Genomic DNA, 26489 nt, shown 5'->3' with positions numbered 1-26489 from the left:
TCAGAATACTGGAGGTGGAAGGTCTGACATATTCTCCCCCTGCAGGTGGAATGAATGGGAAGCCAACTGCGATCAGAAGTTGCTCACGGGGATGCCAGGGTGGTTCAGTGGTTGAGTGTCTGCCTTTGGCTCAGGGTGTGATCCAGGGATCTTGGGATCAAGTCCCATATCAGGTTCCCCCAGGGGAGCCTGCTTCTCCCTCTGCCTATGTCTCTGCCTCTCTCATGAATAAAGAAATAAAATCTTAAAAAAAAAAAAAAAAAAAAGAAGTTGCTCAGGGAGCACAGACCCTGAAAAGAGGGGAGATGTATAAATATCTCTGTCTGAGGGCATCTTTCCTTCTACAACATCCTGGTATATTCCTGCTGGTGCAAGGGACCACTGTCCAGATGCGGCCTCCAGGGCATTAGTAAAACAGAAACAGTAATTAACTAGCAATGACAAAGTCCCCCAAACGGTAGTTTTCAGATGCCTTCTGTGGAGAAGGGCAGGCTACCAAGTTCAGCACGTGCGAACACGTTTTATTAGGAACCTTTTGTCTTCACATTCAAAACTAAGTAAACGCCCATCTTCATATGCTTTGCATTACCATTCGGTTCTCGACATAACCACCTCTCCCTCTCGCTCCCTCCTGCTCTCTGAGCCACTGCCTGGATGTCGCCCCTCTCTTGCTTCTTGTCCTTTGCCAATTAAGTCACACACCAGGGTACACACACCTCGTTCCACGGCTGATAACATTTTCACTGGACTCTAACGCAGTGGGACAAACGACTATACGGGGTCACTGATTCTGAGCTCACAAACGCACAAGGCTTTCAAAAAAGAAAGACTAAAAGACATCTTATCAGCACATGTTACCATTACATTTCCTTTATACGGAGCCGGTTATCCCCGAGGCACCGGGGAGTGGGGTAAGGGCCGGGTGAGCACGGGGCCAGGAGGCAAGGTACACGGCCTGCGAATACGGCTTTGAACCTACTTTCCACATGTCCTCGTGGTTCATCTCCATACAGTAAGTCACTGTGCTGTGACTCATATTCATCTTAGAGATGGTAACTTCCTGAGACAATAAAAGAAGAAATATCAAAGCCTCACTAGGACTGTATAAAGGGAACTATTGAAACTTCCAGAATGTGCTGTGTTTAGGAAAGTTATCACTACTCCCCACCCCACCCCAAACCTGGAATCCTATCCTTTAAAATTCTACCATCAAATAGAAATTTCAGATTTCCAAAGCATCCCAGCCACAGCCCAAACACAGAGACAAACCTCCCCTCCTAGCCTGGTCCGTTAAACCACAGAGCATCCCAAGGCAGCCAGACGGGCGGATGTGCTACGGCAGCACCTCACAATCCGCCCTTTGACCTGGGCCGTTCTGTGGCTCACAAGGAAATTCCAGAAACATGACTACAACTTCCCAGTGCGACTCACTGTTGGAGCTTCTGCTCTCTTGGGGTCACCTCAGCATGTTACATTCCTCTCTCCACTTCAGTTTCCTCTCAGGCTAACGAAGGCCCAACGACCCAGTGAAGGTACCAGAAAGCCACAGGCTCACAAAGTCTCAAGAATCATAAAGCTATCACATCCAGGAGATATTTGAATGAGATACATTCACAGCGGCCTCCAGAAATTCAACTCACCGTGAATACACAGAAAGGCCTTCGGGCAAATTAAAATTTACTGAAAATATGCATCCATTTGCTGCTACTCACACTTAGCCTGTACCATGGAAATGCCAGATAGAACAAATTAAATTATCATAATGTAATTTTATAATTTCGTAACAGGCATGGGGAGTCTCTGCCCATAATCTTTAGGTGTTTTGCCCACTTTTAGTACAACTTACCCCGACGGGATGGAGACCCACGGTGCTAGACGTCAGAAGTCTGATTTAGAGAATGACCTTGTCCCTATTTTGCCCTATGTCCTCTGGCGAATTGTTTCACCTCTGTCTTGACCATGAGTCTCCTGGATTTAAAAGAAGGAAACACAGAGGCATGTCCTCGAGGCTCCTGGCTGCTGAATACAGTTGTAACTTATCAAACCCAGACGAAAGTGATTAAGTGAGTGGCTCTGCTAGAAACAAATTCACATGGCAACTCGATGGATTATAAAAGTTGAAATAGCCCTGCATTCTTCAAAGCTCAACCTTCCACAATTGCATCTGGGAAGGTCATAAGCAGGGCCTGTGCTTTACCAGAGGATCTTTGGAAAGCAGGTTTTGGGGCTGCGAATGCTCGGATGCTGCTTCTACCTTCAGTAAAAGGACCTGGGGCTTTCTCCCATCATGTAGGAAGAGAAGTTGGGATGTCATGGGCACACTCAGGGCTTGGGGGCAGTGCAGGGCCGCTGCTCTGGCATGCAACTTTCTAGCCTGGACCCTGCCACCCAGAAGACCACTGCTGTGTGTGATGGAGCCACAAGTCCTGTAGCACAGTCCATCTCAATCCCTCCAGATGGAACTGCAGGGCAGAGGTCAGGGAATACTAACAATCTCTGGGCCTAAAGCTTAGAAGATGAGGAATGGGCCCAGACATTCATCATAGGCAGTGAGGACAGCCGGGAAGCTCCAGTGCACAGGAACTCTGACTCAGTGCCAAGTTGCGGACTGTGGAGGAGGGAGGAAGGAAGGGTACTCTTCCCATCTTCCAACAAGACATTGAAATTTGAGGACAAGCTCTTGATGCAGAGGTCAGACAGGTCCGTTGCAGATATGGAAAAGGTCTAGTCAATGCAACCCAGGGCCACAGTGGGACAGGCCAACAGTCTCCTCTGAGGCCAACGGTCACCGGTCAGGAGCACACGGACACCAGGAGTCACCGGTCAGGAGCACACGGACACCAGGAGATCCGAATGCCCGGGCTCTGCAGGCTGGCTCTATACCACGGACACCGACCTGGTGAGCAGAGCAGGAAGCTCACTTCGATGAGCTTATGTGTGGTGACATATCCAAGGCTCTGGACGGCACAGGGCTTTCCGCATTTCCCTCCAACTAGCTGGACGCCTAGAGAGCGGTAACTGGATTGTGGCACTCGGGCTCTGCTAGAGCACCTTCTGCAGACGGGCTTTCGTTCGTCTCCACGTGTGAACACTTCCTCACCCCGCTCACCACGCACCTGCAGCCTTCTGCAGCCCACACGCTGGTTCTGCACCCGAGCCTCTGAAGACACAGAGAGGCTGAATCCTCTCCACACCTGGCTATTATTACTGCCATTCCTCTTATTATTTGGAGAAGGGCTGGGAAGGGACTATAGCCTACTCCTTACAGAGGAAAGGGAGCTGGGGGTCTGATGCCATCCAAATAGAAACCCACAGGAGGGCAGCCCGAGTAGCTTAGCAGTTTAGCGTCGCCTTCAGCCCAGGGTGTGGTCCTGGAGTCCCGGGATCAAGTCCCACGTCAGGCTCCCTGCATGGAGCCTGCTTCTCCCTCTGCCTGTGTCTCTGCCTCTCTCTCTCTGTCTCTGTCTCTCATGAATAAATACATTTTAAAAATCTTAAAAAAAAAAAAAAAAAAAAAAGAAAGAAACCCACAGGAAACAGAAGCGGGGACTGAATAGAGTGGACTCCTGTGCAGGTCTGGAGAGCAGGCCTCAGGGCGTAAGGGCCCGAGCAGGTGATGCCTGACAGGGTGGTTCTCTCTCCTTCACTGTGCATTGCTGCTACCAGCTGTGAAAGGGGGACATTGGAATGTTTGATGATAACAAGCCCTCTGAGATCAGGCTTGCCTTGCCAGAGCAAGTTTTTCAAATGCTCTCCTTTCCTGTCCCCTTGGCCATCCGGACTTCTAAATCCTGTTCCTGTGAGGGCCACCCTCTGCCTTGCCTCTGGGCTTGGCTGAGCTGTGCCTCTGCCTGGAAACACTCTCTTCACTCACGTACTCCAAGGACCCTCCCTGCCTGTCTGCTCTTGGCCATGCACTGAGCCAGGTGCCAGGGACACAGTGGTGACCCAAAGAACCACGGTCCCCCTCCTCAGAGGCTGTCTTGAGGGAGAGATGAGCATTTACCTTTGTTCGTTCTTCCACACCCAGCTCTGCTGATGCTCACACTTTCCCCCCGCCCACCCCCTCTCTCTGGCCACCAACGCAGGCCTGAGGCCAGGTACCGTGTGCTCCCTGCTGCCCTGCCCTGCCCGACCCCCCGGGATGCACAGAGGATGGGAGCCTGGCTCAGAGCCTGACTGTGTGGCTTTGTGTTTTATGCTGGCTTCACCATGAGCGAGTTGGGGGTGAACCTGTGCACATCACCTCACCAGCTTGGGTCACACTTCCCTAGACTAGATAACTGAGGCCATCACAGTGCCACCCCCGAGGGGCTGCTGGGAGGTACTGTAGGTAAAGAGTGTGGAACTCTGCTTGGTGCGAAGAAGGCTCTCAATTAATATTACCTTTAGAAGTTTCCAGTCAGGGGTTTCGAGGCTCATCTGAGCAGGAGTGTCAGAAACATAGCAGACAGCATACCTCCCTCCCACCCCCAACCCAGGATGGTTTTCCATCCGCTCACACAAGATATTTTGCTCTGTGGCAGGGTGGGTAGGAGGCGGGTGTGGACAGGCTTCACTCGGGCGGCTGTCCCCTGCACTGAGCAAGTGCCAGGCCTTCACAGAGCAGGGCTCTGTAGGGCCCTGGGCACACATAGAGGGGGCACTTCATCCAGACAGGGTGTCTGGACAGCCAGTCCTTCTCCCCAGCAATAGCACCTCCCAGAGTCATCCTGTGCTAGCTGGCAATCACCAACAGAGAGCTGACATAAGGAACATGGAATAAGCCTAAGAAAGGGGGTTTGGGAAAGTCAGTGCATGACTCTTGGGTCAATGCTGGCTGGATGGCAAGCACTGCCAGGCCACAGTCTGCTATGTTAGTGCAAGAGATGAAAGCTCTTGCACCTGTCTCTTTGGGCAGGTTCGGGGTATTATTCCTACTCACACGCCGTTCACAGCAGAGGTGTCCATGCAGACATTCCTTAAAGGCAGCTGAGTGAGGTATAAACCCGGATGAAACAAAACATCAAAGATGCAGCAAGAACCTACATATCTAGCTAATGTCCCACTGTGCCCCTTGACGACAGATGCGAGAAAATGACACACGTTCTCGGTCGTGTGGAGTTCTGGCTCTAGTATCTTAGTGGCAGAGTCCTGGAGTAGAATGAGGATGCTTTTTCCAAAGGAAAAGGCAGATATCTACTCTTTCTTTGGCTTTGGGGATTGTACTTGGAATTTTTATAGTAGGAAAAGAGGATGGAGTGGTCAGACAAGGACCCCAGACACAAGGGAAAGTTTTTAAAAGTCCAGAAGGGAAAAAAAAAAAAAGGCTGCCTCAATGGACCCAAAACAATATTGTTTTTATGAGAGAGACTTTACAAGTAAAAATTTCATAACAACAAAAATAAAACTGAACGAGAGAATGAGGAGTGAGGTATCCAAAGAACATGGAGTATTTGCACAGAGAACTCCCAAAGGAGATGAGATTTTTGGCGTAACATATGCAACATGTCAAGGGTGCACAGTGAGTTATATTCTGTACAAATACGACGAATACTTTTAGAGGGTCACAGGCTGACAGGACTGGGCTGGAAAACCAAAGGTGACATCTGAAATAACCCAAGTTTAAGAACAATCAAAGAACCTTTAAAGATAGATTCAAAGCAAGACAAGTGAGAGGAGGAATGTTTTTGTTGTCTGGAGCCAATCCATCTTGGTTAAAAGATGAACCCCTGAACTACTCAGTTCTGGGTTGGTTTCAATCTTCTTGAGCAAGAAGCAATACAGTGGGGCTAGCTAGTATGATAGAAACTAACTGCACCTCCTTCCTCCAGACAAATTCCTCATAGGGTTTATAAAGTTAGTATTAAAAATAGGTAATTACTTAGTAGGGCATTCTAAGCACAAAAGGGGCTGGGCCCAAAGGGGAAAATGTATACAGTGGACTACCTTAAAAACACTTCAATTAAAAAAAGCAATTTTACTTCACAAACACCCTAAGCAAAAAGAAAAAGCAACTGCAAATTTTGGGGGGAAGGGTGATTAGCAACCACAACAAAGGGTTAATGTGTTAAAAATAAAACTATTTAATTAGTAGATAATTACAAATTAATTCGAAAGTTACTAATACCCTACAGGAAATAAAATTATACTGCAAATGGCTAGAAAAGTTCCTATCCTTTGGTGGGGTCATTTCTCCTCTGGAGAAGAGATGTATCTCTGTCTCCAGGCATCTAGAAAGTAATCGAGTGACCGACCCACCCTAATGAAATACAGAGAAGGCAGGTTAAAGGGTGATATATGACAATGTCCACCACCGTGTATGTTCATTCAGCAAGTGTTTATGGTACAGTATTATGTGCAGGGCATCTTATTAGATATATAATGATGAACATGATTTTGTTCCTATATTTAATCAGCTTCTATATCCCACAGAGGAAATACCAAAGTTAATAGGCCATTACAGTGTAAACGGTGTGATGACGGGGAGGGCATAGGATGTTCTGGGCAGAGGGTGGGAAGGACCGTAACTCACACCTGGAGGACTGGTCAACACTCAGGTGAGGAAGTAGTACGTGAACAACAGGACACCTGGCAGAAGCAGCCTGACGAAAGAAGATCTGGGATGGGAGAGAAAAGGCATGTTCTGGAAACATAGACTATGCAGAAGAGGTGAGAACAGAGAGTGGTGGGTAGACTAGGAGCAGTGAGAAAACCAGGTAGAGAACCCTATTTAAGAAGACAAGAAGGGGATCCCTGGGTGGCTCAGCGGTTTAGTGCCTGCCTTCGGCCCAGGGCATGATCCTGGAGTCCTAGGATCGAGTCTCACATTGGGGTCCCTGCATGGAGCCTGCTTCTCCCTCTCTCTCTCTCTCTCTCTCTCTTTCTGTGTCTCTCTCATGAATAAATTAAAAAAAAAAAAAAAGATGACAAGAGATATCCATATATTCAATGGCCTGAGGGTGGTATAAGGTGAAATAGTAAGGAGCCAAAGAACATCATTTTCTTTTTTTTTTTTCTTTTTAAGATTTTATTTATTTGGGGGATCCCTGGGTGGTGCAGCGGTTTGGAGCCTGCCTTTGGCCCAGGGCGCAATCCTGGAGACCGGGGATCGAATCCCACGTCGGGCTCCTGGTGCATGGAGCCTGCTTCTCCCTCTGCCTGTGACTCTGCCTCTCTCTCTCTCTGTGACTATCATAAATAAATAAAAAAAACTTTAAAAAAATATTAAAAAAAAGATTTTATTTATTTATTTTTTAAAAGATTTTATTCATTTATTCATGAGAGACACAGAGAGGCAGAGACATAGGCAGAAGGAGAGGCATGCTCCATGTAGGGAGCCCAATGTGGGACTCGAGCCTGGGACTCCAGGATCACACCCTGGGCCAAAGGCAGACACTCAACTGCTGAGCCACCCAGGCATCCCAGATTTTATTTATTTGTTTGAGAGAGAGACATAGAGGAGGAGTAGGGGGAGGAGCAGAGGCAGAAACGGAAGCAGACTCCCCGCAGAGCAGGGAGCCCAATGTGGGGCTTGATCCCAGGACTCTAGGATCATGACCTGAGCCAGAATTAGATGTTTAACTGACTGAGCCACCCAGGCGCCCCTGAACATCGTTTTCAAGTCAATTTCAATCCTAATTGATGTGGAAACGGGAGTCTGGAAAGAGGGTACTAAGTGCAAGTGTTGAGGTTCAATGTCTAAAGAAAACTGTAAGGAAATACTAAATATAAGCTGTCTTTCTCCATATCTGTATTACCCTCAATGACTTATAACCAAACAAAGAAAGTGTGCTGACCAAATGTACAGTTGATGGGGAGGTTTAGATGGTAGCTTCAAAATTTAACAGCTGGGATCATATTATTTATAGTTTGGGATCCTATTCTTAGTTCACAGGCTGGAAGCATAACTTCCTGAATAATGGAATTAAGAAGCCTCCCACACTCCACCATGGTTAAACCATTTCTGGACATCTGTGTTCATTCTGGGCACCATATTTGACACAGGAAATGGAAGAAAGTGGAGTATGGCAAACAAGAATAATCAGATTGGGTAAAGATCTGGAAACTGTGTCTTCTCAGGGCTGACAGGAAAACCGCGTACCAGCCTAACCAGCAAAGGCTGCAGTGTTAGGGTAACCCTGCACAAGCTATTGTCCCTGCCAAGACACATCAATGAGAGAAAAGGGAGACAATGGTGGATTCCACAGAGATAACATATAAATTCAACTGGACATGCCTGGAAGTGGGGACTGGCTAATTTAATAATTTTAAAATCTGATGATTAAATTTAATACTTTAATGAAGAGAGAGAAGAACTGTGCTTTGGCGGGCAGAAATGGAATCAATGAGACACGTTCTAGAAGACACATGTGAATTCAACAGAAGGGAGAACGTTTAAACAAGCATTATTGTTCAAAATGGAAAGGGCTGCCCCATCATCACTATATGCGATCAGAAAGGGGCCAGAAGGCCTTTAGCCAGGGACACTGTAAGAAAGGATTACTGAACTCCAGAGGAAGGCGGGACAGTCACACCCTAAGGTACGTTACGGATATATGTGCACAAATACAGACAAGAATTCAAAAAAAAAAAAAAAAGTTCATTCTAATAGCCCATGTCTTTACTTATTTTTTAAAGATTTAAAAAACATTTTTTTTAAGATTTTTATTTATTCATTAGAGACACACAGAGAGAGGCAGAGACATAGGGAGAGGGAGAAGCTGGCTCCCTGCAGGGGAGCCAGATGCAGGACTCGATCCCATGACCCAGGGATCAGGACCTGAGCCAAAGGCAGACCCTCAATCACTGAGCCACCTAGGCGCCCCCATGTATTTATTTACAATGCTCCTGTTACAATATTACATTTGATGAACCAAATGTTGGCAACATCCATTTCCTGCTTCAAAAGAGTTTTTTTTAAAAATCACACTGCAGAGTGCTAGGCATGAACACATTATTCTACCTTTTTTCCCTACCCATTTTCTTTGTATAGATATGCAAGCAGACGTCCTCTATTCAAAATACATGCCGTAGAGTGGTTGGTTACAAGCATCTGTCACTGGATTGATATTCATGTATTTAATAACCAAGGACCTCAATGACATTTCCTTGGTAACATGAATTTGCCTATTTTGCTCCAATGTCTAATTCAATCTGTCATTTTAAATTAAATTTTGTTTTCAATTTTTGCTTATATTGTGATTAGTGGGATGAGATCACACTACTACAACCATGGGTCTTATGAAGCAATGGGTTATCACATTTTTACTGAAAGCATTTGGTTGATGTTAAAATGATATTATATATCTATGATTGAAACAGAATCACATGACTATCATAACAGGCACTCAATACATAATTTTATATGAATTAACAAATATATATTCAAATAACGTATATCCTTATATGCCATTTCAAGGACAACTCCAAAATATAGGTACTATACAACTTAATTTTGCATTCAGTGAGATATGTTTTCATTTGCCTGTTCTGGAGGAACATACCCCAAAACCCAGACAGAACACCTGCATTCTTCATAAATACAGGACCACATGTCAAATGAGTAGCCCTGCTGTCAACCTGCCATCACTGGTAGCTGGGGCCTCTTGCCACATAGTTTGGGAATGGGTTTTCCTTCACATAAACAAGCTCCTTTGTGTATAACTACAGAAAACTCGCCATTATCCCTGGGGATGTAGGAGGCAGAAAAGAGTATTCAAGACCATCTGCAAGCTACTGCAAATCTATTCTTGGGTCTTTGGAATTCCCTTCTTAGGTGACTCTTGAAACACAGTGGGAGAAAGCCACCTCTTCGGCATGGCCCACCTGCTTTCACAGAACCTGCATGGGATACAGAGCAGCCACTTGTGCCTGTGACATCTGAATCCAGGGGCCTAGGGCTCAGATGCCAAGTCCTCTGGTTCGGAAGGAAGCATTCCAGCCCAACAGCTGATCCTTTTGCGATGCATGCTTAAATCAGACCAAACTTCCAGTGGTATCCCAGCAAAGTGCATCTGGAGACCAAGATGACTCCATCCAGAAAGCCACCGTCCAGCTTCTAGAGATAGCAGCAAGCTCTCACCCTCCCTGGCCAAATGCCCCAATAAAAGAGGTGTCTGGAGAGCTTAGGAACCTGAAGTGCTTGCATTAAGGGAAGTTTTTGCAGCTATCTTTGACATCTGTATGGGGCAGTCAATCCAGGCTGCTGCCTGGATATTTACATAACAGAGCTCTCTGGAAAGGATTCTGCTGGAGAGGCCTGGCAGGGACTCTCCACACTTGCACGAGCTGGAGCTGCGAGCTGGAGCTGCGCTGGCAGCTCCCTTCCTCTGTTCATCTTGTTGGAGGTTTCAGCACTGGCTGGCTGCCCCATGAGCCACCCCAGACCCTCCTGGAGACCTGCTCATGGGGCTCATTCTGCTGCCATAGCACCCGGCACACGACGAGTTTCTAGAACTGTTCCATTTCTTCCTTAATACCACTTAAAAAGGAGGGGTGGCGGTAGGGGGCAAGAAGCTGGGAAAGGAAGGGAAATGGAGGGGGTGCAGAGGAGGAAGGGAGAGGATTCCAAAACCAAAGAGGGTCCCTCACCCCTCCTTTCAACCCACGGTCCACAAGCCACCCCCTAGAAGAGCTGTCACAGGAAATAACAGTGTCTTGAAATGCACTGGCCGTTTGGCAAATGGTAGATCTAAAAATATCCGGGGTACATATCACCAGTGAGCGGTTCAGAAGTAAAGATGTTATGTTGTATCTGCTAGTCAAATAAAAAGTTCTGATTGGATGGGACGTCTGGTGGCTCAGTGGTTGAGCATCTGCCTTTGGCTCAGGGTGTGACCTAGGGTCGGGATTGAGTCCCACACTGGGCTCCTTCCATGGAGCCTGCTTCTCCCTCTGTCTGTGTCTCTGTTTCTCTCTGTGTGTCTATCATGAATAAATAAATAAAATCTTAAAAAAAAATTCTGATTAGACACAGAACAACTTCTCAAAGCTTTCGATGAGAGGTAATTATTGTGTTGCGGACACATAAAAAATAAGGATGGAGCTGAGCCTGCTGTCTGGGCTGTCTCCACAGAAGGAGGAATGGGGTGTGTGTTTTTTTAAAAATTTTTATTTATTTATGATAGTCACAGAGAGAGAGAGAGAGAGGGGCAGAGACATAGGCAGAGGGAGAAGCAGCTCCATGCACCGGGAGCCCGACGTGGGACTCGATCCCGGGTCTCCAGGATCGCGCCCTGGGCCAAAGGCAGGCGCTAAAGGATCCCGGGGTGTGTGTTTTTGCCTGCATCAGAACGGACAAAAGGATAGCAGGGTTCTTGATCTCTCCTCTTTCCTGATTTAACCAGTAGCACTGCCCTCAAATGGTCATTCCAAACCCTGTGGTCACCAAACTTGAGCGTCCTTTAGAAGAGCACAGGCCTTAGAAGAGGGGACTGTGTAGGGGACGCCAGGATGTTGCATCAGAACAAATTACAGGAGGCAGGGGTAGTGGCTACAGTTTAGATCTTTCCTGCACCTGCCACAGAGCTTTAGACACACAAGAGTCTCAGGAAAGATCACGGATTGAAATTTTGGAGTTCCAAGTTCTTGATGGTGGTGATGGCTTCATGGCTGTGGACACATGCAGTTTCCTTGTATGCATGTCAATGGCCTATCAACAAATCTGATTAAAGCATAAGGGTGAGAGATATATCATATATCAGAAAGAGAAAAGACCCTCAGGAGGATACAAAGAGCTCTACCTCAGGAGTACAGAGAGCTCTTCATGTTCCAGGAATTGCTTCATTTTCTTTCTTTCTTTCCTCTCTTTCTTTCTTCCTTTCCTTCCTTTCCTTTTCCCTTCCTTCCTTCCTTCCTTCCTTCCTTCCTTCCTTCCTTCCTTCCACCTTTCTTTCTTTTTCTTCTTTCTTTCTCTTTCTTTCCCTCCCTCCCTCCCTCCCTCCTTCTTTCTTTTTTTCTGATTTTACTTATTTATTTGAGAGAGAGAGAGTGCATGCAGGGGAGAGGCAGAGGGAGAAGCAGGCTCCCACTGAGCAGGGAGCATGAACCAGGGCTCGATCCCAGGACTCCAGGATCCTGACTGAGCTGAAGGCAGATGCTTAACCGACTGAGCCACCCAGGTGCCCCAGTTCATTTCTTTGTATCTTATATTCTTTTTATTTGAAGTTTGGTGCTTACAGTTTTTTCCCCAGATGTCATATTCAGGATTGAGGCCTGGAATCGTTACATATCATCTCTAGGTGGCTGAGCCCTACTTTGCATCTTCACCTGGACTGCCTACCTTTCCCAGGCCTGTCTGTGATTCTGTACAAACCCGCCCGCTCAACATCTGCATTTAGCTATCTGTTAAGATCTGAGACTCAGCATGTGCCAAACAGAACTGCTGACCTACCTTCTTCCTCAGCCACCTCCACCCACAGCTTTCCCTGCTCATAACAGCCACTCCATCACCACATTCTGTTCTTTAGGACCCAGTTGGGGATTTCCTTCTTCATCTCACATTGCACACCCAGCATACTAGAAAATCTTGGTTCTCTCTAAATTACCCAGACCCAGAACACTTCATCAATACTTTATCACTTGCCTGATTCTTACAACAGCCACCCATCTGGCACCTCCTGGCCTCACAATCTAGCCCTACACAGTACCCAAACCATCCCTGTGCAGCCCAAGTGGGGCCACGGTGCTCCCCAAACCCGTACCCCTCAGCTGGACACCTTCAAGGCCCCACACAGACCCACCTCTATGCTCCCCCTACTCAGTCTGCCCTTCCACACTCATTTCCTTACTATTCCCTCTGGGACATTCTTCCCTCCCAGAGCCTTTGATGAGCTCCTTCATCTGCCTGGAATGTCTCCCTAGGCATTCATGTGGCTCACCTCTTCACATCCTTCAAAGCTCTGCTCAAAATATCACCTTTCCATGGGATCCCTGGGTGGCTCAGCAGTTTGGTGCCTCCCTTTGGCCCAGAGTGTGATCCTGGAGTCCCAGGATTGAGTCCCGCACTGGGCTCCCTGCATGGAGCCTGCTTCTCTGCCTCTGCCTGTCTCTTTCTCTCTCTCATGAATAAATAAATAAAATTTAAAAACATATCACCTTTCCATAGAATCTCTTCTGATCCTGTATTTAAGATGGTAACCTTGCCAGACTTTCTGGCCTCTGCTTTCTTTTCCCTATAGCATTGGCCGCCTTCTGGTGTACCCTATACTTCACTACATTTGCTGTCCACCTCTTCCTCTTGGACTTCAAGCTCCCTGGGGACAAGAATCTTGATCAGTTTTGCTCAAAGATACATTCCTGGGACGTATGCGGCACAACATTAGGTGTGTGTTGAATGACCGACTGAACGACTAGATGATAGGACTGGGATGCTCAGGTACTTTCTGCCATCCTGCCAGCTGGGCTTTGCAAGAGCAGCCCTCGTATAAAGGATGGCAGTTGTGCTGTACCATCCTTACTCCCTGGCCCTCTGACACAGGCACATCCAGAGAGAGATATCCCGGCTGAAAAGCAGAGAGAGAAGAGCTAGCAGAGGGGTAAAACCCCAGGCTTACGCAGGGAAAAACTCATTCTAGCCATTTGCACACAAGCAACGAAACGGGACACGGCGTGACGTAACAAATAATTACTCATTTATATTTCTGAGCACCCACCAAATGTCAGACATAATATTGGGTGCTGCAGAACCAAAGATAAATACGACACGGTCCTTCCTTAGAAAGGTGCGCGACACACATGAACAGGCCATCCCCATTCAGGAGATCAAAGCGGAGCGAGCCATCAGGATGCTTTGGGAGAATAAAGGAGGGAGAGGCGCTCTGTCTGGGGGAACAGCAGGAGGTAGCAGCTTGGAATTCAGCCGCCGGAAGGGGTGTCCCAGGCCTAGGAGGGATGGCAGGGGCCGCTCAAGCCCAAGAACGAGCATTAGCAGGAGGCTGACATCCAGAAAGGGCCAAACGTGCTTGGGGAAAGGCGAGGGGGTGTGTGGCTGTGTGGGTGGGCCCAAGACGGCCACCCCTGCCCCTCCCCACCCACACCTAAGAAAGTCAGGTGTGGGTCCTAACCTGCAGGTGACGGTTTCTTGAAGCGAGGCCTCTGGGAGGGGATTAGGTCAGGGAGTGCAGCCCTCGGTGGAGAGATCAGCGCCCAGGGAGCTCACTCGTGCCTTCCGCCTCGTGAGGACGTGGCGTGGAGCGAGCCATCTGTGAACCAGGGAGCCGGCCCTCACCCGCCACGGAACCTGCAGGCGCCTTGCAGCAGCCAAACGACCACACGGGTACACGTGGTGGTAGGAAGGGAGGCTGGGCAGCACCTTGGCTCACCCCGGAATTCTGTCGGAGGGTGAGCCAAACTGGGAGAATATGGATAAAGAGCCACATGGAGAACTGGCCACTCCAAAGCGAGTGTGACAGGCGGCCCCCCTCGGGAGGGCCTGGGGAGAAGCGCAGGAGCCAATGCTGCGTGCTGTCCCCCTGGTCACCCCCAGGCCGCTGGGGAACCTGCAGGGCTGTGGCAGGGACGTGGGCTTCCTATAGCTCCCGCCTGTCAGACAAGCACGCGTGCTCACACACTGCCTTTTCCACCCATTTCCAACGGAAAACCAAAGGCAAGAGTATAAAACTGTCCAGGCAAACTATTTCCATGCGCGTGTCCCTGAGGCTGCACCTAAAATATATCCTTGTCCTGGATAAGGCTATGACATTCTATAAATACGTCCCTTGTTTTTATATTTTTTAAATGTTCTTATGCTGCAGCCTGTGTGCCTTCTGAATCTGCCTCCAGATGATGGGCCATCTCTCATTCTGATTTATTTAACACCCAGAAGGTTATTAAGAGCTTAAATAATTTCTGATGAATATTATGCAAATTGGTATGTTGGTTTCTCATGCTACAGAGAAACTCCCAGTTATTTTCAGGTGGGAGGTACAATGAGAAAATGCCCCCACAAGCATCGACTACACTCAGATTCTAGGCTTGTCTCTGCCATTCAGTCTCTGCATTAATTACTTGAGTGAAACATAAAGAAGGTAAATAGAAGGTGAAATTCTTCCTAATAATGGTAACGAATAGGAAGTAACCAAAGAATGTGACACAGTGATTGGATTTTTTGTCTTTGTTGTGAAGAAAAAGGTGGCATTACCATCTTTTTGCAAGATAAGTATTCTTTTGCAAGATAAAAGCCCTTTCTAATCATTTTTGAAAAGTGAAGAATCCAAAACCTCTGATTTTCAGTGCCAAAGCAGAATCACCTCTCTTCTCTTCCTTCCCCACCTCCAACCCACACTCAAACCCTATCAACCTCCCAGACTCAACAGGGTCTCACAGATGTGGAGGGATGCCGACCACTCTTAGTAAGCCTTTTCCATCCTAAGAGGTGAGGATTGCTGGGGTGATGCCTTTACCTGCAGAAGTCTTTCTGGAAGGTCAGGTGACACTTATGTAGCATCAGAGCCAATGGCTGTTCCCCTTCTGCTACTTTCTCTTTACAAAATGTGTCTCAGGATCGTAGGTGAGGAGGTACCACCTACTCGAGTCATACCTCCACTTCCAGGGCCAGTGGCCTTCTCACACCCCACTGTGTGTTCTAAAGCCCCTGCAGTTAGCAGTGCTGAACCCTCCAGTGATATAAGCAAGTCATGCTGGGGGTGGGGGCTGAGGGGCAAGGATATGAAGACAACATCACTTATTCTAAAAAAGTCTCTCGGGGATCCCTGGGTGGCTCAGCGGTTTAGCGCCTGCCATTGGCTCAGGGCATGAGCCTGGAGTCCCGGGATCGAGTCCCGCACTGGGCTCCCTGCATGGAGCCTGCTTCTCCCTCTGCCTGTGTCTCTGCCTCTCTCTTCTCTCTGTGTCTCTCATGAATAAATAAATAAAATATATATATTTTAAAGTCTCTCATATTTGTGTCCTAGGTGTTTCACAGAGTGTGTCTCACTGGTTCCTTTGAATGTAACTTCTCTTGCCAATTAAAAAAAAAAAAATGAAGTCTGGAGAGATTCAGTGATTCAATAACTCACCCAAGACCCCATAGCTAGCAAGAGGCGGAACCGGTAATCAAACCCACACCAGATATGGCTCAGGTTCCACTCTTTGCCCACCATACTTCCATGCCCCATCTAAATCCTTGTCAGATGCTGGGGACTTTAGTCTTGGTGCTGTAACTGAGGCCCTGGCAAGGTCCCTGAACATCTGTAAGGCTCTCCTCAGCTGTTAAAAGGATCTATATACCCCCTTCCCATTCCTAGAACTCTTTCTGAAATCTTTGACCTGGCTGATAATCCCCAAATCAGGTTTGCATGTGGTTCACAGTCCGCACTGAAAATTCAGTGTGATATCGACCCCTGCTCCTCTGCTGGGTTCAAGGCCTCTGCCTCCAGCCAAGACCTGCAGGCTACATCTGTGTTACTGGTCACTCTGTAGTTACTCTGTTACAAAACACTCAACCCTCCCAATAAAAGAGGATTCAGAAGGCAGGACACAGCTCTCCATTGTGTTCAGCTCCAATCTGGTTCTTGTCCCCCCCCACACCCCGAGCCACAGAGAAATGAGTAGCTGATGCGTATTGGGGGTAGCCAGCAAGAGCAGAGGAACGGGGAAGCCAGCCCGGCATTCCTCAGCTCAGGCTGTAGGTATAACTGCCCAGCTCCAGATGGCTCCACACTATTTGGTTTCCTAGTTTGGGTTTGTCACTTCTATACACTTGTTCGCAGGCATGTGGTGAGAGCATAATTGTGCATTTTATGGTTATGAATGGCACAGCCTGGCAACTCTCCGATCATCATTTCCATTCGCTGTCATGCATTATCAATCTAATTCCCCATTACACGCCTTTTTTTTCATGCATTCTTCATACAGCAAGGACAAAGAAGGCAAAAGCCCTGCAAAGAAGACTGAATCATGAGAAGAACAGGCTCATCTTGATGGAAACTGTGGAGCTGTAGGTTTAAGTTTGGGGGGACAGCTTTTGGTTAATTTGAAGTGAAAATTATTGTTAAAAGGTTTCGTGTTCTGCATCCATACCAAGACTTCTGGCCCTATGCCTGGCAAGGCCTGACCAACTCTGAAAGAGGGGCCGCGCCACAGGACAGACTAGGACAAGGTAGACACAGGATGACCCAACAGGATCCATTTTACTTTAGGCCACAGGGTGTCCTGAAGATGCCTAACTATATCCACGTGGGAGCATGGCATAATAAAGTCACTCCGGGATTTACTTATTCCAGCAGGATCCACTGAGTGCCCATCATGATCAGGGAGTCCAAAGCAGTGAGCATTCAGTGAACCATGGACTGGCAAATAGTTGCTCTTACTAGAAGACCCATGGGATCGGAATCAGAGTTTGGGGGGAGGGTGTGCAGGTACAGATATTCTTGACCTTAGACAACTAGTTTCTTCTTATACTGCATCCTGGAATGGCCAGGGCTCCAACTTTATTTTTTTATTTATTTATTTTTTTTATTTATGATAGTCACAGAGAGAGAAAGAGAGAGAGAGGCAGAGACATAGGCAGAGGGAGAAGCAGGCTCCATGCACCGGGAGCCTGATGTGGGATTCGATCCCGGGTCTCCAGGATCGCGCCCTGGGCCAAAGGCAGGCGCCAAACCGCTGCGCCACCCAGGGATCCCGGGCTCCAACTTTAAAACAAAAACCAGAAACCACCACAGATGATGGAGATCTAGCCTCACAAGCTAGAGCCTAGATGCTGCATGTCTGAATCAGTTAACCAGGCCTGTACCTACTCACTCAGTTCCCACTGTAGCTACCAGCCTTGATTTTTATTTGGCTATTTTTCTTGATTCTTCTTTGGTAATAATAAGGCCACTGACCTAAACCAGATCCCTTCTATTTTGCACATTCCTTCCAATAACCATGGTCTTGATTCTTGGCAGTAATTTCCATCTTCAAAGAGAAAAGTACTTCTTTTTGGGGGGAAATAAATCCCTAATTTCCACCGATACAATTGTGAGCTGAACACATATACACATACATACACACACACACACACACACACACACACACACACACAAGCACCCAAGTAAGCATTAATGCAATTCACTAACTAGGAGCAAAAGCTCTGATCATCTTCTCTGAGAGGAAGAGAGGCGTAGTGATCAGTATTCTTAGGGCGATGCTTCTAGTGGTGGAACTGACTGCCATAAGTGTAAGAGTGTGTCCGAATTATTCCTTATACGAGAAAGACATGCTGATCGCCTGGGACACAGGAAAGGGTGGGAGCTGATGGATTTAGGGAAGGAGAGGAAATTGCTGTGGAGAGACTTTCTGATAAGCCAGTTTTATGCTGATTCAGAAAACTTCTTGCAGGGCAAAGCAGTGAAACCAGCAGGCCTGTGTGTGCATTGGTGACCCTGAAGCTCAGAGCTCCAAGAGCTACTACTGTACCAGCTTTTTCAGATTAGATGTCTTGGGAGAAAAATAAAAAGACCAAGGTACCACAGTCCGAAAAGGGCTTCAATGAAAACAAGGTAAAATATGCAAATCCACTCCCTAACAGTGGCCTCCTCCCCTGGATTCTTTACTGTCTTTACTGTCTCCACTCTTGCTTACTGCGTTAAGTTCAAGTATCTGTGTATCCTATGCAACTGAGGGAATGACCCCGTTACTCCGTTTCTCACTTCAACTCCTGTAACGTCTTTCGTTACTCTCATTACATTTCAGAAAGAAATGGACAGCAAAGAATCAGAAGCAGGAAGGTGCGATAAACAACCAGTGTCGTGGGGAGGTCCTCAGGAAATATGAGCCTGAGGTGCCTTTGCTCAAGGGATGAGGGTTTTTGGGGACTTAAGTTTGAAAAAACATTGGAAGATCTTTATCCCAAGGCTTATGTTCCTGTGAGGTCTCAGAAACCATCTCTAACTGAGATGCTGAGATTTTCACTATGACTAAGCCTAAATCAATTTCTGCCAAAATTTTATTGACCCAGCAGGTGGAATCTAGAAAACAGAAGATGTGAACTGAAGTCATCACTGAATCCAGACTTCTCCATTCTGATACTGTGTAGAGAGTGGATTAAAATGGCCTCAAGAGTTCTTTAACCGTGATCCTGCCTACTTCTCATTTTGACCTATTAAACTAGAAATTCTCCAGAGGCTGTACTATTCCTTCTTTTTTCTTAAAAAAAGAAGTATTTATGTATTCAAAATTGTCTAAGATCAAAACTTCATATTTGAAATCACTTGTTCATTCAGTGTTAGGCTAATCGCAACCCTTACAGATAGTATATGGCATGTGAGTAGAACTGTGTCTTACACACACACACACACACACACACACACACCCAATAACGTGAACACAAGCGGTACACATAGGCAGTAAAGTCAGGAGTGATCTCCTGCAGAAGGGGTCTTACTCCATCCCACACTGACTGAAGCACACTGGTACTGGCAGGTCCCCTCATACAAGACTTCCTGGACCTTCATCTCTCACTGCCTTTCCCACTGCAAACCCATCACATTTTTTCCCCTCAACTCATCAAGGTTGATTCCAGGGCCCCATCCTGACAAACGCTGGCAAACCCAGTAGTCTACAGAGCCTTCCCCCAGTTCCAGAACTCAAGCAAGGACTCACTCTTTTTGGCTTGTTCTCTGACCTCAGCCTGTAACTTTGCTGTTATAATAAAACTGAGCACTATTGGGGATCCCTGGGTGGCCCAGTGGTTTAGTGCCGCCTCCAGCCCAGGGTGTGATCCTGGAGTCTCGGGATCAAGTCCCACATCGGGCTCCCTGCATGGAGCCTGCTTCTCCCTCTGCCTGTGTCTCTGCCTCTCTCTCTCTCTGTGTGTGTCTCTCATGAATGAATGGATAAAATCTTAAAAAAAAAACAACAACTAAGCACTGTACACATCTGGGGTGCACTTCTCATGGATTATGAAATCAGCGACTCACAGAACCTCAAGGGGCCTCAGTTTCCCCAACGACAAGATAATGCTAATGGCACTAGCCACCTGCCAGGCTATCAGGGGACTTGGCAACAGCATCTGCAAATCACCAAGAGGCCCTATGCCATAAATAACAAGTCTTATTAATAAAATTAGTTCAAGACAAGTGCCAAAGAGAATACAGCAATGGCAGCGGCAGATCACACTTGGTCAGAACAAAAGAGGGTGGAGGGATTTTCTGATCCTCATTTCTAAGAACAGTGCTTCCCTTTAATACAAGAAGACTTTAATCTTTTTTTTTTTTTTCCTATAAGGTTACTCCTACCCACACAACTTTGTACATCAGGCAAAACTTCATTCCAAGTTATCAGGAGGCAACATTCTATTCATCGGCAAGACAATATAGTATTGATTTCAGAGCAAGTCCAAATATTGTTTCCAATTACATTAACTGTGGCTATTTAACCTCTCAGGACCAAATGGATTCCAATCTATTTGCTGCATGACCATCATTCCCGTTGTGCCTTAAATAAATACAGATTTCATTTGCAGCAGAATGGTTCCCTTGGCCAAAAGAAGTGGCTCAGCCCCTGATACTCTGGGTTGCAGGAGATAAGTGACACTTTGAGAATCAAAATTAGATTTCTGCTGATCTGACAGTCTGGCCTTCTGGCCTTATCCAAGTCAGACTCCAAAGAAATGGGGTCAAACGCTATGAATGAACACGAAGCGATGTAGACACCAGAAACAAAACAGTGAAATGCGTCCTCCCTTGTCCGCTGTAATGTCCACACTTTGTCGCACATTTTCAAGATGGCACACACAGCTAAGTTCCAGTAAATACAAGGTATCGATTTTTGCATCCAATGCCTGAAGTACTTCCCCAGGGTTGGCAGGGGCTTCCCTGGATGAAGTCAGAAGTTTGCTCCTGGCTCTCTGGCTGGTGCTTTCCCACACCTGGCAATCACTCTGTTGGAAAAGAATGAGACTTAGGGGATGCTGAGCCAGAAGAGGTGTCTAAGCAGCTGCTCTAAACCCTGACTTAGACCAATCGGGTAAATGCAGACCAAGTCAGGCAGACCAGGTGTGTAAGGATAGGCCAGTAGCTACTCCAATACTGCCTAGGCTGTCACCACTGAGCAGCTCAGATTTAGAAACGTGCCTGCCTTAGGTGTTCTGTGAATCCCTCTCAGGAGAAGCTGTGCGGATTCAAACTGAAAGACGCCAGACTAGCGCTAGCAGCCTCTACTGGGATGTTCCATTCATAGGGGAGAAAGCCTCATCCATTCATGGTGGGGTCAGGGAGTCCTTTACCGGCATTGGATCGCTCGCTCAGCAAGCTGAGCTTCCGGCAGGCTGGCATGGCTGCATCATTCAGAATGAGTATGTCTATTAGGAAACCACCGCCAGGGCTATTATTAGAAGGGCCATCCCTCGGAAATTTTGCAGAATTTGCTTGAATCTACTGAGCAGTTACTCTGCTCGCAAGGTATTGGAGAAAGGCACCGGGTTCCCGATTACCCAGGGGCGGCCCACGCAGCTTTCAAACTGCAGGACCGGTTGATCTTTCCGAGATGCAATAGGCACGAACGTCTGGGCTTGTGTCTGCAACGCAGAAGCATCGCGTTTGGTCATTTTTAAATGACCGCGTCCCTCAGAAGGTCTCCTGCCGTCCTCCTCCCCCTTTCTCCATGCATCAAACTTGCTGCAGCCATTTGGAATGTAAAAGAGCAATCTGTTCTAGCAGGATCCTCTGCCTGCCTCCTGCCCCTCGGGCACCCACAGGACAGGACTCCCCTGTCACTTCCATAAAAACGGTTTTTCTTACAAAATAAAATGGAATAAAATCCCACCCGGGTCTGCTTTCAGCGATGTCCTCTCCTTTCTCCCTGGGAAAATTCAAGACAGCGTGAGGCTGAGATGCCAGAGAAAGTGTATGGGGGAGGGGGCGGGCAGCAGAAGGGAGTGTAGTAGGTGCCGCACGTGGGTGTGCATTGAAAAAAAAAAAAGAAAGAAAGAAAAATGTCACATCCGCGACATTAAAACACTCTACGCTTCCAGTGAAGAAGTGTCACGTCCCTTCCACCGGCCCAGCACGTAAAAGCGGGCACAGAAGTGCTGCATGGCCAGCCGCCTGCCGGCCGCCGCGGCCGGGAACAAAGACACATTACCTTTATTTGTTGCGCTTCGCTAGGAGCCGAGGAACTTCGGGTTTGCAGCGGCGGATCCCCCGAAACCGGCGTCCCATTCGCCCCGGGGCGCGCAGGCCCGCGGCCTAGCAGGCGGCATCCGCGCCCGGCGCCTCCGCCCCCGCCCCCGCCCCGCCCCCGCCGCGGCGCCCGCAGCCGCCCCGCCGGGTCCCCGCGCGCCCCCGCCCCGCCGCCGCCGCCGCCGCCGCCGCCGCCGCCCGGCCCCCGCCCCGCCCCGCCCCGCCCCGCCCCGCCGGTCCGCCGTCAGCCCATCGCCCGCTCGCGCCGCTCACGCCGAGCCTGGCCCCGCGCCAGGGCGCCCGCCGCCCGCCCCGCCCCTCCCGGCCCTCCCGGCCCGCCGCGTGCTGCGGGCGCCCTCCCGCCGCCCTCCCGCCGCCCCGCCCCGCCCCGCCCCTCCCGGCCCGCCGCGTGCTGCGGGCGCCCTCCCGCCGCCCTCCCGCCGCCCCGCCCCCGCCCCGCCCCCCGCGCGCTGCAGGCGGACAGCGGGGGCTGCGGGAGCTCAGCCTCGGGCTCCTCGCCGCCGCGCACGCAGTCGGGGCCAAGTTAGGTCCCGCGAGCAGCCCGAGCCCGAGGGGCCGCGGGGCGAGCGGAGGGGGGGGGGGGGGAGGAGGAGGAGGAGCAGCAGCGGGGTCCTGGAGCCGGGCAGCCCCCGCGCCCCCGCCCCCGCCCCGCCCCGCCCGCCGGACCCTCCGGGGGCCCCCACCCCGCGGCCGCAGACGCAGACGCAGCCCCCGCCCCCCGGGGCCGTCCAGTCGTCGGGGGCTTTATCGCCCTCAACTCTGGAAATGGGAGTTCCTGCGAGGTGACCTGGTCTTGGGTCTTAGACCTAGTCTTGGGGCTATTGTCAAGGATTCGCGGCGGTGACGGGGAGGAGGAGACTCGCGTTTCAGGAGGCCTGGGGGGGGGGGGGGGGACTGGCTGACACGTTCTCTTTCCAAAAAGGAGAAACAAACTCAGAGTACCCCCACCAAGAACAATAACTCAATTCGCATTATGTGTCTAAATGTTTATTGCTTCGGCAGCTCAGTTTGCCCTAGACACGTTCTTTTCTTTTCTTTTTTTTTTTTTCACGAATTGTCAAAACATGGTTTGATAAAATAAAGGGAGAGGCAGACAGGAGCACCCGCTTATTCTGGGTGGGAAAGCCGGCTTGTCTCAGGGGTAAAATCTTTCCCTAGAGTTTGAAATCATCGCTTGAAATCCCAACATCTCCCCATCCATCCATCCATCCATCCATCCATCCATCCATCCAACCATCCATCCTTTGAGGGACAGATGACTTCCCCTTTCACCACAGTTGAAGGATCTGTTAGATCTAGCACCGTTATTTCCCTGACACTGGCAGGAGCAAAGTCTCAGAAATTTGTAATAAAAAGAAACACTGCAGTCTCTCTCGCCCTCTGACCCAAAATTAACTCTTTCTAGGCACAGTTTGGGTATTTTTTCTCTAAAGATCTCTGGTGGAAATTTCTGGCAGTTCCGGAGGTCTCCGAGCCAACAGAAGGGAATCTGTATACGGTTAGCATTGGGGAAGGGGGAACAGACACCTGTAATAAGGGTTATCTATTTTATTTCAACCTGTTGTCATCACAGACTCGTGACTGGGGACACTTGGTTATCTGAACCTGAGTCACAGAAAGCTGTGATTAAACGGGATGTTCCTGTACTTTGGGAGTCCCTGAAGGTCACTCTAATGCAAAGCCCGATTCTCAAGTGCTATATAGTTGAGTCCCTCAGAGGGAAGGCTATTTCTTTGGAAGAGCATTTCCAGCGCGGATCTGTTTTGACTGCATCAGCTAGTGAAGGGGTGATAGCGCTCAGACCTTTCTCTTGGGGTACTTAGTTCCCATCCTTCAAGGAGTCATTAGGTTGCTTCTCCATCTACCTGCTGCTTTTCCGCCTTGGCCAATGGAACTGTTTATTTGTCCTGACCTGAACTTATCCCATTGGCAAATCCTCTTTCCGGGTTCCCCATCTTTCTGAGCAGGCTTCCCTCCCCCCCCCCACCCCAAATGCCAAGAACAGGGCTACAGGGGTCTTTCATCTTTTTCCTTTCTCTCATTCCTTATACTCACACTATCACCAAGCCTGTCCTCATAGATGGCTCTGGAAAATTCGTCGAGAGCAGCCCCTTGCCTGACTTGATCCAACCATGCCTGGTGACGTTAGTCTTTGCTGAATGAATAGCCCCAGCCTCAGCCTCAATGAGTCCCCCTTACCTTTCACTATGAGGTCCCCAGCAGCCTCCTAACTGGACTGTGGACTCGTCCCTCCAACGCCTTGTCACACCAGCTCTGCTCATTCTCCTAGAACTCAGATCTGAGCATGGGACTTCTTTGCTTCAACCTGTTCAGGGCTTCTCTGGTTCTTCAGAATAAAGCCCACACTTCCTTAGATGGCCAGAATGTCCTGAGCACCAGGCCCTCCTGATCCATCCAGCCTTATCTCTTGCCACCTGATACCACCAGGGTCCATGTCACCCTGTACCCTCAGCTACAAAACCCTCTTCTAAGTCCCTTATATTCTCATCCCCTTGTCACCTAGCAGCAGGTGACTTCAGAAACAACTCTGATCATGTCATAATCCCTGTGACTAAGCATGGCTTCTCCTTGCTCCTGAAAGCATCTCCTCCATACCCATCCCATGTTATTCTGCTTTGTTGCATGGGCCACATTTCTGCCTTTAAGAGACTCTTTCTCCTCCTGGCTTTTTTGCATCTCTTGTTCCTTCTGCCTGGAATACTCATCTGCCATCCCAGCCCCACTCTTTGTATAGCTGGATTCTTGTCTTCCTTCAGATTTTAGCTCAAACACTGCTGCCTCCTAGATAACCTTTCCTGATCAACACATGGAAAATCCCCCCACCCCCTCCCCACCAGATAGTCTTTGTGTCATCATCCTGTATATTTCCTTTTAACACTTAACCACAATCTGTGTTCATAGCCCTGTGTTAAGTGCTCAGACTGCCTGGCCTTGAATCTTGACTTGGCCAGTTGCTAGCTGTGTAGCCTTAGGCAAGTTTCTTAACCTCTCTGGGCCTCAGTTTTCTCATCTTTGAAATGAGGATAGTAAGGTTTTTATGAGGATGAAATGAATCACTGTACATAAAACACTTAGGAGAGGGCCTAACTGTATAAGCATAAGCCCTGGGAGGGCCTTTATGTGTTTTATTCTCACTCTGTCCTTGTGGCCTGGGCTAGTCCTGGCACAAGATCTCTTTACCCCCCCTATGCCCTATGTGTTTGGGGCACAGTCTAAGAAAGGCTAAAAAAAAAAAAAAGAAGAAGAAGAAGAAGAAAGGCTAAAAATTTAGGGAAGAAAATTGTATTTGAAGAATTTAAGTGCCTAGAGAAATAGGCCATGGTAAAACTTGATGAATGAGATAAAATTCAAACTTAAATTATCTGGAAGTTAATGGACATATGAAGGAAATTTATCCTCTGTCTCACCAGTGGTGATCCTTGGAGTTGATGGATGGCAAGCCTTGCCAGTCGGAATTCTGTAATGGTTTGTTTTCCGAAGAGCAGCTGATTCCACCACCAAGAATTCAGGCAGTTACTTGCAAAGGCATAGAGAATCAAAGGATCTTTGCAAAGTGTCCGTCCATCGGCCAGCCCTAACATGCAGTCTTGATGAAAGAATATAGTGTTTCCATTTTCAGCCTGAGTTTAATACTTTTTGAAGAGCCTAATTCCGAAAAAAAGGAAAAGAAACGTGGCAGGCTGATTTCTGGACATTTGCCTCTGTGTTTCCTTTCCCTGCCTGAGAAGGTTCAGAAAGGAGAAGGAGAACTACTTTTCCTTTGCCCTTCCACAGGGTGAGCAGGATTTTGAGACTTGAATGTCTGGGGTTCCCCTTGCCTCTTGCATAGAGTTTGGGGAATTTTATTTTGAAAAGGGCTGAACTCTTAAAGAGTGGAGAGGTGTTCTGAGGCTTGGAAATAGGGGATGGAGAGAGGCAGCAGCACCGCCAGAAGGAAAGGAGTAACATCTGTGATTGGAGAGGCCCTTACTCTGTGTAGTGCCCCAAGAGGGCGCCAGACATCCGACAGCATGCAGACACTGGGTGTACAGGGGTACTAAGTTCTAAGAGGTGTCTCTTGGCACAGCAAAGGATCTTGGGGTTTGGCCCCCCCAGGGATGGAGTCTTTGACTTTAAAATGCTCCTTGAGTTCTTGGGCCCTGAGCATCTAGTGGCAACTATGCTGGATTGATAAACAAGAGACCCCTTTTTTTTAAGGTACAATGGGAGCTGGGGGATGGGGAAGGAAGATGTAGTCAGATTTCCCTGGGTTTAGAGAAGTAGTTAGTGTGACATTTTATACACCCAGAGTCGCAGAGCAAAAATTATACCTGCTACACTAGTGAAAAAAGTATCCGGTTCTTAACTCTGGGATCTGAAGTC

At 48.4% G+C, this 26489-nt stretch overlaps 1 protein-coding gene across 4 annotated transcripts in view; it reads right to left on the bottom strand.

The window, feature by feature from the left end:
- The window catches only part of FRMD4A (FERM domain containing 4A), a 319692-nt gene that overhangs the window by 198467 nt on the left and 94736 nt on the right, over positions 1-26489 (bottom strand). The window lies entirely within an intron of this gene.

Source organism: Vulpes lagopus, chromosome 8 (genome assembly GCF_018345385.1).
Source record: "Vulpes lagopus strain Blue_001 chromosome 8, ASM1834538v1, whole genome shotgun sequence".
Lineage (NCBI taxonomy): Eukaryota > Metazoa > Chordata > Mammalia > Carnivora > Canidae > Vulpes > Vulpes lagopus.
The sequence above is the reverse complement of the archived record's forward strand: the minus strand, read 5'-3'. Positions and strand labels throughout refer to the sequence as shown.